The sequence below is a fragment of the Cynocephalus volans genome, chromosome 14 (assembly GCF_027409185.1).
Source record: "Cynocephalus volans isolate mCynVol1 chromosome 14, mCynVol1.pri, whole genome shotgun sequence".
Taxonomy (NCBI): Eukaryota; Metazoa; Chordata; class Mammalia; order Dermoptera; family Cynocephalidae; genus Cynocephalus; species Cynocephalus volans.
This window is the reverse complement of record NC_084473.1, coordinates 12,754,600-12,766,271: the sequence shown is the minus strand read 5'-3', so window position 1 is coordinate 12,766,271 and position 11,672 is coordinate 12,754,600.

Here is an 11,672-nt window from a genome sequence, read left to right as displayed (position 1 = left end):
GACCCCTGGCTTTTCAAGGCAACGAGTAACTTGGAATTTTCCCTTGATAGCTGATGAACGTGACTTCCAGCAAGATAGAAATAAGTTTGTTTGTTTTTAAGGTTGTCCATATGGCCACTTCCAGCAACAGTGAGAAAGAGCCTGGGACGTTGAAATAAAATGGGGGGAAAGGGAAGGGAGAAGAACAATGGATGTTCAAAGCTCAACCTGGGCCAGGGTTGAGCTGTGGCTCAGGTTTAAACTTTCTGTTTCAGCATGCTATTTGCTGTTTTCTTTCTCTATAAACCCCATCTAGCAATGTATTAAGTTTTGCCTCAGTCCATGCTACCATTTCTTCTGCCTTCATGGAACCAAGCAAATGAAAAGCTAAATTATTGTTGCTGGGTGTATTCATTTCCTAGGGCTGCTGAAACAGTACCATAAACTGGGTAGTTCAAAACGATAGAAATGTATTCTCTCAAAGTTCTGATGGCCGGAGAGCAAAGTCCAGGAGTTGGCAGGCTGCGCTCACTCTAGAGGAGCTAGGGGAGATTTCGTTCCTTCCCTCTCACAGTTCCTGTTGGCTCCAGGTGTCCCTTGCCTTGTGGCTGTATCACTCCAGTCTCTGCCTTTGAGGTCACGTTGTCACCTCCTCTTCTCTCTTTTCTTGTCTTCTCTGTCTTGTAAGGATGCATGTAACTACATTTAGGGTACACGCAGAAAACCCAGGACATCTCAAGATCCTTAATTATACCTGAAAAACTCTCTTCCAGTATGGTAACCCTCGTAGGTTAGGGGGTTTAGGACAAGTGCATATCTTTGGGGGGTCATCATTAATTCTACTACAATGTATATGGCTTCATGAGAATTGCCTGGGAGCATATTCAAAAGCCATCCCTGGACTCAGATTTAGAGTAGGTGAGACCCAGCAATCTGAATTTAGTACAAGTTCACTGAATGATTCTGATGGCTCAGCCAGGTTTAGATAACCCTGTCTCTAGCTTATATCAGTACATAACTAGTTTAAGACATCTTCAGAATAATCTTTCTAAAACAGAAATTAGAGCACGTCACCTCTCCAGGTAAAGCCTCCACTGCTCTATGTCCAGCTTAACCTCCTTTCCAGACACCCTGTGTGTGTAGAGGATGCTCTAGCCATGCAGGGCTCTTTGTAATTCTCTGAAGGTACAAAGACTTCTCTCATCTCAAATTCTTTACACATGCCCACTCCTCCATTTGGAATCCCCCAACCCCGCACCCTTAGCTTGATGACTTCTTCTGTCTAGTTCAGTAACTTCTCCCTGAACCTGGGCCTTCTGGTCACTCCCACAGGTGCTACGTTTACATTCCCATCACTGTGACCACATGGTTCCTTCTTTGTTTCTCTCCCATTAGATGGTGAGCTCACTGAGGAGCAGAACTGCGTGGTACACATTTCTCTTTCTCTAGTACTTGGCAGAGAATGGCTGACATATAATAGGAATTCAGTACTTGTCTAACATGAAATGAAGAATGAATGATTGCATCTTACATGAATTTTCCCTATCTTTCAAGGTCTTTACCAAATTTTCTTAGTATGCTAATTCTAATGAGAATTCTGTTTAAAGAGAAAAAGTCCAACAAGTTTCAAATTGTACTGCATTAAAAAAAAAAAGTCATACATATGCATACTTTTCCATTGATGGTCCTTTATCTCTTTCATTTGGATGGGATGTTTTAGTTTACAAAACACATTTTCAAATTTCATCCCACATAGCAGTCAATGACTTAGGCAGCGTGGATATTAGTGTCTTCATTTTATAGATGAGAATACAGATCCAGTTAGATCAACTGACTTGCCCAAGGTCACCCAAGTGTTCAGCAGTGAAACCAACAATTATATGACTCAAAGCCAGCAGAATTTGTACTGCCCAACTTTGACACTAGCACACTGCAGTGTCAGCTGAGTTGGGTACAAATTCCAGCAAAGCTCAGGCAAGCATGTGGCCTAAGATATGTATCTTTAGATCCCTAAGTCCCCAATTGTTTCTCTCCCATTAGATTGTAAGCAGATATCTGGAGCTAGAGAAGACAGGAAGAATGGTACGAGAGCTAGTCTGACCTGCCCTGAAAGTCAGGTTACCTCTCTGGCCAGATGTGAACATAGCAGGAAGAGCCACACCCATGTGGGTGACCTTTACTCGCACAGTGACCCACCCACCAATAGATATGACTCAACATGTGTTCAGTCAGATTAGCACTGCTCCTTCCTGTGGCACAGACAAGAAGGGAAGGCATAAGGGAGAAGTCTGGGGAGCTGGCCTGATACAGACTGGATCCCAGTGGCCAGTTCAGCAGTTCTTTAGCCTCAGGGAAGCCATTTCCCTTAGGGTCGTGTGCCAGGTTCTCCTTCAAAACTTCGTACTCACAAATGACAGAACAGGACAGGAGACTGGGTAGCATCAGTCTGCATGCCTCTCGGTGCCTCACAACAACCTCTGTGTCTCTAGAGCTGAGGTCTCCAGAATGGGGTGTGCTCACCCAGGCAATGCTCCAGGAGACCCACTGTGATGGGAAGATGACACTGGAGCTTCTACTTACATTTATTTCTAAGCCCTTCTTTTTTTGAATTTCTGTATTTTGTATGTCAGTTCAATAATAAGCATAATACTTTGAGTGCAGTAGTTTGAGTATATAATTTATAAGTAAATAAATATACGTATAAGAGAAGTAAAATAAAAATCACTTGTAGATGACTGGCCTGGACATGCCTCTATAAACATCCAGGTAGTCTATCAAAGCCGGGATGAAATGCTCTAATTCAGTGATTTCCAACACCAGTCCACCAATGTTTTGAGCTAGCTTTGTGAGAATAATTGTTAAAAATACAAAATTTCGGGCCTCCCACGTGGCACACTCGGGAGAGTGCAGCACTTGGGAGCGCAGCGACGCTCCCGCTGTGGGTTCAGATCCTATATAGGAATGGCCAGTGTGCTCACAGGCTGAGCGCGGTTCGGGCGACACCAAGCCAAGGGTTGCGATCCCCTTACCGGTCACAAAAAGACAAAAAAAAAAAATACAAAATTTCAGGCATTGCTTCTAGAGATGCCAATTCTGTAGGTTCAGAGTAGAGCCCAGCAACCTTCATTTCCAGGCATCTCCACAGGTAGCTTAAGTACACGGCCAGGGTTGCCCCTTTCTGCACCATGGTTTTCCCACTGCATAACAAAGAAACCAGGCAAAAGGGAGTCCTACTGTTGACATTTTGTGATTCTATTAACTTAACTAATGTGGAGGAAAGGATGTTACAGTGAGAGTCAGGAATGTTTGGTGCTAATTTCTTTAATTCAGTCTCTGACACGGTATCTGGTCATCTCAGTTTCCTTATCTATTAAATAGCAGTAATTAAATGATAGTTAACATTCACTCGGTGCATACCAAATGCCAAGCATTCTAAGCAGTGAATATCTAGTAACTCATTTAATACTCACGTCAATTTTATGAAGCCACTTATATTGACTCTCACTATTTTATAGATGGGACATTGGAACAGAGAAGATGAAGTCATTTGCCTAAGTCTACACAGCTAGCAAGTGGTATGGCTGGGTTGTCAACTTTGGTAATCTGTCTCTAGATCCCATGTTCTTACCCACAGCAGTAGCAGCCGCAGGTACCAAATGAGGCAGAGTATGGGACAATGACTGGCATGTCAATTGCTAGAATCCATCAGTTCAAGAATGTCACGATTCCATACTCAGGTGGAGCAGGAAACTGCTTCCATGCCTATGGTACTCACTCCGTGGGATTCATCTGGCAGCTTTAGTGTGTTGCTGTGGAAGAACACAGAGGTGGACATCAGGGGCCCGGGTTCCAGCCCTGCTCTGCCACAAAATCAACAAGCAAGACACACCCTCGCACTCTTCAGCTTCCCCATAAGACATGCTAAGATGTCTTCTGGCACTAAGGATTTATTCTGAACCTGATGCCTGTAGGAAAAATAGTGGGGAAGTGCTTATTTGAGGTGGAAACAGTGACAACATCGGTCACAGGTGAGTTTGCCTTGCAGGAAGGTATCTGAAAGGACTGCACACACCCGTGATGGAACCCCACATCCGAAGCCGTGGCCTTCCCACCTCTTTGCACTGTCAGCTCCCACACTATCGCACTCCATGGAGGGATGGGGACAGGGTAGCTTCAAGCAAGTTCAGTGGAGTGAGATGCGGGGATGTTGGGAGACATACGGAGCCCAGCATGAAGCAGCCCTGAGGCCTAAAGTCCCCTCTCGGGCGCACATCAGGTGGTTTAAAAATGATTTGGCTTTGGAGCCCTCTCTCTATTGAATAAACACTTTTCTGCTTATAGTTTTGAAAAGGTCAGCAGGAGCTTCAAGGCAGTGTGAGGGATAAGGGAAAATTACCAGGGTAATGCGCTGACTTTGAAGAAAGATATGGTCTGAATTCTACCGTAAATTTGCTCAGTGAGCTTGGGCAGGTCATTTTTCTTTTCTGGGCTGATAAACCCTTATAAGTTAGCAGCATTTTTTAAATAAATGAAGAAACTAACCAACAAACAATAGCTCACAGCATCATCTCACACAGAAACAGTGCTGTGACACAGGTATTATTATGCACACTGTTGACAACAGTATGAAGCTCCTGGGGGTTAAATGACTTAGCCCGGGTCACCCACCAGGTCAGAGAAGAGTGGGACATGAGTGCAGATCATCCAGGCTCTCTGGGACTTTGTACACCTGCTGCCTCCCTGGGACCTGCTAAATCAATTGGGCTGTAACCCTGTGTTAAAGCCCCGTCTTCCCTCTCCTCGAGAGGTCTGAGTGGGGCGTTGTGTCATTCATCACAAACAGTTCTTTCACCAGCTGCCCCCGCTGAGGACCACCCAGGACAAAGCTGGTTTCAGTCACAGCTGGACAACTTTAGGTCAGATCTGTAGAAGAATTTCCTGGCAGGGTGGATTAGACAATGGGATGAGTTCCTAAGCAAAGATGTAATCTTCATCTTCAGAGGATATAGAAATTAGAGCAATTTCCTCTGTCTCCAAGTAGCACAGGCATTCAGTTCACATCCTCTTCAGGTCCCTTTACACCAGACAGGTCCACAAAGCCCAGGAGACACAAAGTGTGCCCCCAGCCAAAAAGGAAGTTGCCTGGAGTAGTAGAAAGAGGCTGTCAGTCTACAACTTTTTATCAAACTCCTACTGTACACCCAGCACTGCCTAGATGCCAGGGATAGAGCAATAAATGAGACAGGGTCCTTGTGCACGAGGAGACATGATTCTAGTGAGGGGGGACAAACGCGACAGTGAATAAGGTGATAGCACGTTCTGATGAGAAGCGGCAGACACATTGAGATAATGTGGTACAGAGAGAATTTGGGGTGCTTTAGCAAGGTCATCCAGGAAGTCATCTCTGATTAGGTGTCTTTTGAATTGTGACCTGAAGGACGGCAAGCAGCATGCAGATGGACATGCAGCAAAGAGCATTCGCAGCAGAAGGAACAGTAATTGAAGAGGCTGAAGCAAACATGCCCAGAACTGTACTCCTCTTCCCAGCTCACAGTACCTCTCTGAGCTTGAATTTCTTTATCTATGAAATGGGGAGAGTATTAGTACCTGCTTCACTGGCTTGGTGTGAAGATTAAATAAGAAAAAGAGATTCACATGTCTGACACAGAATTGACACCCCAAATACTCTCTGCTGCGGCATTTGGGCATGCAGGTGTTTGACAGCACACGCTGGCTAGGACTGCTGCACACTCGGGGGATGGGAGCCAAATGAATAGTCAATGCCGAGTCCATCAGACCTTGGGTTTGGAGCAGCTCTGACTACCAGGCAGTTTTCATCAATCGTTTCTCCTCTTTGAGCCTTGGTTTCCCTGTCTTTCAAATGTAGACAGTATTACACTTTCCTCTGAGAGTTGTGGAGAGGATCACATTTATTTATTCAACAAATCCTTATTGAGTGCTTCCTATTTTCCAGCCCCTGTTCTCTGAAGGCTAGGGATTCACAGGGAACAAAGCAGAAAATGCTCACTCTCAGGGAGCTTCCACTCTAGTGGCGAGTGAGAGACGAGCAGAAGAGCAAACACGGAGGCAGTGTGCACGGGGCGCCCAGGCACAGCCGGGGACTTGGTCAGCCCGGAGCTCAGCGGGTGGTGGTGAGTCCCAGCAGGCCGGGGAGAACATGGCAGCCATCCCCCACATCTAATCCTGTTCTCTGGATTATGATGTCTGCTCAGAGCTGCTGCCACATTTAATCCTCTCCAGAACCCTGGGAGGGATCCATAATCACCATCAATTTAAAAATGAAAAGAAAACAGCTGGTCTCTCAGTCCTGAGGAAAGGAAGGAGAGTAGCCCCATATTTGGAGTTCACGGCCAGTATCCAGCCTGGGGGATAGAGGTCGGCAGCATAGGGTCCTTTCCTGGAGGACCTGGAGCAGTGTGGTGGCTGAGCCCCAGAGCAAGGGTGAAGTCCACCTGTGGGATGGGGGTGTGTGCAGAGTGGACAGGAAGCCAGACAGAATCGGCACTGTGGATCTGGGCCATGGATCCCTGGCTGGAGAGTGGAACCAGCCCCGAGCCAGGGCCAAGCATGGCGCAGAAGCAGCAGAAGAGGTAGACGTGGTGCTGGGTGGTGCGGTGGCCATAGAGGTGACCACCAGGGTCTCCCTCCAGAGCAGACCTTCCCCTTTGCACTGCTGGACAATTCCAGGACAAGGCTGTGCTCTTCCTGGGAAGCCCCGAAGCAACGACTGTGCGTGGCAACAGTAGTAGGGCCTGGCCACTTCCTCCAGGCACGGCCCTCTTCTGACAGGCAGTCCTTGCTCCAGAGCTCCCTGTTAGGTTGGCTGAACCTGTCAGATCTGCCCTGCTGTATGAGTCTCTCCCTGCCCAGGCTGTTAACCACAGTCTGCCTTTTTTTATTTTAGCAGGTGCCAATCTGCATCATGGTCTGAAAGCTTATGCACCCAACCTGGTGTCCCCGTCCTCTTATCATTCACAAGCTTTACCCTACGATCCTCTTGCACTCCTATTTCATCTCAGGGTCAGCTTCCTGGAGCACCCAGCTGGCACAGGCAGGGACTGTGCAGGCTATAATTGGACACCTGCTCCTGGACATGTTGTGCTGGGTCCCCTGGGTAAGCTGGTAAAACTGATCTTATCACGTGTCCAACACCAGATAGCAAGACCCAACTGTAAGTTTTTTTACACTTTCTTAATCGCCTGTATGGCTCATGGGGCCATTTGTGCCACATTAATGTTCTCAGCCAAACAATCTCTTTTTAGAAATGTAATCACATTGCATCCCAGTGGGTGGGAATCTTCCATGTTGCAACGTGGTTCGATTTTACAGACTTGTGGAGTTGGAAAGGCTGTCCATGTAATTATTCATTTATTTGCCATTGAAAACACACTAGGGTATCTGCCTTCTCCTCGTTTGCCTAGGTGGCAAACTCCAAGTCAGTATGTAATGCCCATATCAAACTGTACCTCCTTTAGGAAGCTGTCCCATTCATCTGGAAGTCTGAGGGTCTTTCATCACTGTGCACACATACACTGAGGCATTTTTGTTTCACCTTCTGAACTACTGGAGTTTTTGGAAGGCAGGAATCATGAAGTAACTCCTAGCAGAGTGTCTAACACATAATGTGGTTTTAATAAATATTTGATTTTTTAATATAAAGAAAAACAACATTTACTGAGGACCACAATGTGTTAAGCTTCTGTTAGATGCTGAGAAATGAAAGAAAAGTGAGACACACTGTCTGCCCTTGAGGAGCTCATGATACATGTGAGAAGGTGGAGGTGCAGGCAACAAAATGTAGAAAGAAGAGCCATGGGCTTATGAATATGTGATCAATATAGTCCGATCAAAGTGCAACGCGTTTTTCTCTTCTAATACACAGGCCTACCATCGTCATAGTCGAACATCTGTTTGTCTGAGTCATAAACCCATCGGGAAAAGGAAACAAACTCTGCTGAAAATGGCTTCTTCTCTGTGGGGCACTGCTAATACTCTTATGTCCCCCAGTGTTCTCTACACTCAGCAAAGACTATGACAGATTTTAAAATATTGATCCACAAGAGAAACCTAAGAAAGAAGAAAAAGGAAATTGAACCACAAGCTCCAGTGTTTGCCAGTCACAAATAATAAGCACGTACTTCCTTGTCTTTCTGCATGAGAAATTGTGCCCATGTGAAAGGTCAGTATTGTCTAGTGTTTCATTTTAAAGAATACTTCTCACCTTCCCAGGCAATTAAACAGTTCATGCTGATTATAGTTTTATTCCTAGAGGCCCTATTTTTTTTAACCTCTCAAAACAGTGCATATTTCAACTTTGGATAAAAATGATATCATTTCATTTGATCACAGTATTGAATGTCTTTATAAGAGTCTGCATGCTGTCATAGCCCAGAGGATTGTAGACCAGGGGACGACTGAAATCAATTGAGGAGTAATCTCCTTGGAAAAAGAGTGCTGCTTTAGGAGGCAGTATAATTGGCTGTTCTATAATAAGGGGCAGAGCTCAGGCAGCATTTATACAGAGGACCTTCAACCAAAACTTGATAGTCTCTGAAATTGGTGTTGGCGCATTGTCCTGTTGATGGAGCATGACTGTTCAGCATATCAAGGGACAGAGCTATCCCCCAACTATGTGCCATGTACTGGATTTTAACTGCACCACCACCTGTGACCTTGAGAACAGCTCTGCAAGGTAGACCTTGGTATTATTCCTACTTAGTTGATAAATAAATGAAGTCAAAGGGGTTAACGACTTGGCCGTGATCACATAGATTGTAAGGGGTGAGCTGACATTACAATCAGCCATATTATTTTCCAGCCTTTTTATTTTTTATGATTCAACTTTAGCATATAAGTTCAATTCAAATACATATAACGATGATGATAATTTAATAGGTACTATGGTCACACAGATATTTGGTCATTACAAAGATAACTTGATTCTTTTCTGAGAATGAAAATCCTTTATGACGTGTCTAACCATAATTGCCTCTTTATGGGAAAGTTTCCTGTGCATTCATACAGATTATACACTGTGCCTGACATGACCTTCTCCCTCCACCCCTTGACTTCCGGTAAATTCCTCCTCATCCTTTCTAAAACCTTCTAGGAACAGGTAATCACTCTATCCTCTGTGCTCCCCAAGATCCTGAACATCAGTGCATCACGCCCCCCATCACTTTCTATTGTGTGAGCCTCCATCATAACGGACTCAAATATTCACTTGTATCAACTGCAGGTAAGTTTTGAGGGCCAAGACTGGGCCGATTCACCTTTGTTTCCACATTGTCTGCATACAGTAGGTGCTCAGGATATGTTTGAAGAGGAGAGGGAAGGCAGGACGGAAAGAGAGAGTGCAATGTGTATGCCAGCTCCACAGGTGTAGATTCAAGTATGTTAGAAAAATAATCCCACAGCATCCCTGAAGCAAAAGGTGACCATGGCAGGAGGTGGGACCAGGGGCTGACCAGGGATTTCAGAGTCTACAGAAAGGCTGAGACCCTACAGAGCAAGGCTATCCTTGGGCTGAAGAATCAATACATAGTTTTCAGCTGTTGATCTAGTTTCATGAGCTGCAGGAAGTGCCTGCATATAGCCACGTAGAAGGTTTCATCTTGACAGTCATAAAACATTTGGCTTTGTCACTTCCTTTTATTTTCCTTTAACACATTAATTTTCTTTTAACAAAGAACATACAATCTAAATCTAGACATGCTCTCAGAGCTTTAGAAAAAAAGTGATTTCAAATTGTCTTGGGTTTCCTTTGGGTAGTCTTCAGATGTGCCTTGACTTGCATGTGTTGTTGCAGGTTTGGGCGTAGCAAACTCGGTGGCTCTTTGTCTCTCCATTCTCACCAACCACCATGAAAGGTGACAGTAGGTCCCCTGATGGCTGCAACTCAGTTTGAGATATAATCTCATCAATGTTGTAGATTGTCGGAAGTTTTGAATATAACCTCTTCAATGTCAGTGATGGTTGAACGATCCCTTTAGAGATTAACTCTACATTTCACCGGTGAGGAAATAGCTCCCTAGAAGTAACTGGCTTGAGGTCCCTCCACAATCTTTGGTACTAATCTCAACATTTCACGTTGAAGAAACTGAGGCCAAGGGAGTCAGGGGATGCACCTTCTAACTCTTGATTAAAATGATGCTATTTTTCTGGTCATCTAAGTTGTTAAAAATCTGTGGCATTTAGAATGTCAAAACAAGAATTCACCATGTCAATTTCTGAGCTATTGACTCAGATAAATATAATATATTTTTATCAAATTTCATCTTGAAATTATTTACATATTCAGTATTAACCTGTTTACAAATATAAAATATGGAACCACAGTGAAAGATTTTATAGATGCAAAGTGCTTTGTGCTATTTTATGCAGATATTCTGTGAAAAAAAGGTGTTTACTAAAAATGGGCATTTTTTTAAAACTTTGATCTGCTTACATTTTTCCTCTGGATGAATGCAATTTGATCAACTCATTTAAAAAATAAAAAAGACACATACTTTAGAAATTGTTGTGAATTATAAGATTGAAAGATTACAGAATCTATAAATTCTGGCAGAAAAATAAATAAATTGATATTCCTGGAGCTGTATGTTTTCTCATATGTAATGAATATTCACTACATGCAAGGCCCTGGGTTAGGCATGAGCACCAATTTGGGGACAAAAATCACAAATGGATATTACTTGTAGTATGAGAGGAGATATGATTATATGATTGAGACCTATATCATAATAATGTGATTAATGCTGCAAAAATATTAATCTATTCCAGATTAATTCACAGATTTAATGCAATTTATGTCAAATCTGTAGAGTTTTCAAAAGATAAAATGTTTCTAAATTTCATCTTGAATAATGAACAAATAGTGGATGAAAAATTAGAACATTAAGGCAAGATGCAGGAGTTGATTTACCTTATGCAATAATTTATATTATATAGCTATATAATTAAAAGAGTATGGTAGTTGCACAAAATTGCAAAGAAAAAAAAAGTACAGCACAGAAAACGCAGTAGTTGAATTCATCTCAGAAGGCAAAAGGACGCACCCTCATCCTCGAGCACCCAGAAAGCAGCGAAGTCTGGAAAAGCTAGTGAGGACCACACAGCACGTGGGGCAGGTGAGCAAGGCTGGCAGGGAGTTTCCTCTGTTAGCTCATTTCCAGTGCTCCATCGCAGTGCGTTCCTTCCAGGGATGGGATTTGCAACTTTCGAATGTCACAGATGCCTGGCGTTGAGATAGGAACTTTCTTGCGGTGAATCCTTTCAGCAACCCACAGGATGGAAGTCATTCCCATCTGATGGGTAAAAGTACTGAGACCTGAGATACTGCGGGGCTGGTGATTTGCCTAAGGTTTTGCAGCTCAGAGAGGTACCCGGTAAGTCCCCGCAGGCTTTCTAGGACGATGCTATGGGAAAGCCCAGCCAGTCACTGCGAGCCCCCTTTATAGGGATGCTAAACATGGACCGCCATTCCAAACACCCTCGGGCTTGCTTTATTATGATGTTTGCCTCCCCGTGGTATAATTTCTTGTGGGATTCAATAGCCTCTCCTCTCGTCTTTTCTTCAGCCTTGCTCCTCTCCAGATTCACATCCTAAAGCCCCAGAGAGGCTAGAATCACTTTCCAGAAAAGGGTTAGTGTGACTTGCAGTGGGATGAGGC